A 2,941-nucleotide genomic window follows, 5' to 3' on the forward strand; every position below is an offset into this window, starting at 1 on the left:
CTTAACCCCCAAGGTCTTTTTTAGATAACCCCAAAAATGCTGGAGGTTTTCTGGAAATAGATTCAGAAAGAATGCAAAAGTTTCGGGGGTAAAGTGATATTTCCGAACTCTTTTGGGGTTATCTCAAAATGGGCCAAACTTCTTAGGGGGTTTTGTAAAATTTACCAAAAATATATATAAGACCACGCCACGCCACAACAAAGTTTTCTCTCTTTCATCAGCCTCCTTGCATGAAGCCAACTCACATTCCTTTGCCCTAGCTGGAAAGGGTGGTTGTTTGTTTGCTCCCAAACAAGGACGTCATTTTTGTGAATTTATGTGTGTACCCAAAACTTCAACCTAGGCACCTGCCACTCCCTTTTTTATTTGATATTGTATAAAGTCAGATCAGCACATGTTTAACAGCTATATCCCCCCTTCTCCTGATCAAAACATAGCAGTCTCTGTTGCTTTTATATAATTTACCTTCTCACTGAAAGTTTAAATGGTCTCATAATTGACTATGCACTCCTCCTCGTTATACACTCAACAACAACAAAAATGCATAAAAACAGGTTGAGATATTATTGCTATTAACTGTCTCAGGAACTGATATACACAAGTGATTCGCAAGAGGGGAATTTATGAGGGAATGTTTTAGTTTTAGTTTAAGAAATATGTTTTGAATTAATATTGATTTAATTTAACGTCATCATCATCACTGTAGGGAAGAAATCTCTCTAAGAACATAAGCAACCTATTAGAGCCTTATCCACAAGCAAAACAATTAATGCCTATTACTCTGAGTTTCTCTTCTGACAATTTCTAACTGCATCCTACCAATATCGTCACTCAATCCAGAAAACCATGTTGATAGTATCATGATTTGGACAGAACACATACCATTGTTTTGGTTTCGAATTGTCACAATCTTAAGTTGAATTTGGGTTTATTTACTACCTCACTTAACCAAGGGATTTCTCTCCAAGTGATATAGAATTGCTCTTCGACTAATCTTTTCTTTGTTTTTCAAGCTCGATTCGCATTTGGAAACCCTTGTATATATATTGATCCTTCTATAAACTTATCTGAATGATCAAGTAATTAAGTATCTCGTTACAATTTTGGTACAAGTATGCAACATCCACCAGCTATACTCATGCTGTGCCATGAGTCATGACATGGACCATTATGAAAGTTTGAATGAAAATGATCTTCAGAGTAAGAGATGACGTGAATGATGTCCGAAAGTAAAGAGCCAGGCAGGATCTCCTTGATAGAGAGACCAGAGGTACAGATTTGGGAGCACATAAGGGTGGTGTTATGATTTTTAACATAGGAACATAATCCTTTTTTTGGTTAAATTTCACAAAAACCCCCCCTGAACTTCGGAGCATCTCATAAAACTTCCCTGGGCTTTAAACTCTTCTCACCAAACCCCCAACCAGTAATTGACAAATAGTTAAATGGGCTTAAGAAGAAAAATGAATCCAACTTAGCCATTTGCTATTTACAGGCAATGTAACCCCGCTCCCCAAAATCAAGGGGTCTTTTTTTTTTATCTCGGGGACGTTTTAGTTATTTGTCAGTTATAGATAGGGGATCCATGAGAAAAGTCTCAAGGTTTAGGGGGGTTTTGTGAGATAAAAGAATCAAAAAGGGTTAGTGCAAAACCCTCCAAAGTTGTGTGTGTGGGCCATTGTGAAACCTACCCTTTTTTTTTTCTTTCTTGTTTTTAACCAAAACTTACAGGATGCGTTTACCCAGCTCACATCATCTCATATTACCAAACAGAAGAAAGAAATCATTCTCCTTCCACGCGGCCTCTCTTTGCTTTCTTTGGGAACCACTTTTATCATCTCAAAGAAGACTTGCCTTAATAGTAGGCCTATTGTCTTTTGCCCTAAAGTGGTTTGCAGTACATATTCTTGGTTGTTCTTAGGATTCACTTGCATTGAATTTTTCCCTAGTTTTTCTAAAGTTGAGGTATGGCTAGTCTCTTTCTCCCTTTCCCAGACAATCTCTCTTGAAGGAAACTCCAGATACCCACTGCCTTGTGTCCAACATCATCCACATGGCTTCCTTCCTTCATCTTCAGCAGTAAGGTTTAGCTAATGAGGCCAGTACTTCCGCTGTCTTCAGCGTTACTCAAAATCTTTTAGCGTCTGATCACATGTACTCAATGATGAGAGTCTTTTCCCTATTATACTGTTGCCTGAAACCAAGCATCATATACATGTTGTAGCGCCACACAGTTAGGAATTTGTTCCCAGTGTCCCCTTTCTCCACTCTAACGATCTATGGCTAAACCACCTTTGGGAACCAAAATTGGTTTATGTAGATTAAATCATAACATCCAACACCCCCGGCGCCCCCCAAAGCTAGAAGGAACAGTGGTTTGGTGAATAAAGGTAAGGGGGGTTACTTAAGGACCAAGGAGGAATTGGACTCGGGACATGAGGGATGACCGGCCAGGTGGAGATTTGCAGGACGTGACTTAGATTGAGTTCATGCCTGAGGTGACTCCCAACTCCCAGCTGGTCATTTGTTGCTCTCCTTTTTAGAGTCTTAACATGTGCACTCAAAAAGATGGGTGATGGTGATGAAACCATGGAGATATGAATGGTATAAGCAAGATATGGAATTTTTCTTTACAAAAATTCCTCATATGTACCACTCCTAGTCTGAGGAACTTCAGGTTCTGGCTTACTCTTTTCTGGGGCACAAAATTGATAGAACATATGAAACCAAAGACTATGTAAAAAGCAGTAGAATGAATTGCCACTAGGGGTGCATTCGGTCCGGATACGGCTCGGATATGATGCTTATCATATCCATATCCGCTTACCATATCCGCTTACCCATCTCGGATACGGATAGGGATATACCTCGGTAAGAAAATTTTATAACCATATCCGCTAAAATCGGATACGGTTACGGATATACATGCGGATATATAAGC

The sequence above is a fragment of the Asparagus officinalis genome, chromosome 10 (genome assembly GCF_001876935.1).
Source record: "Asparagus officinalis chromosome 10, Aspof.V1, whole genome shotgun sequence".
Lineage (NCBI taxonomy): Eukaryota > Viridiplantae > Streptophyta > Magnoliopsida > Asparagales > Asparagaceae > Asparagus > Asparagus officinalis.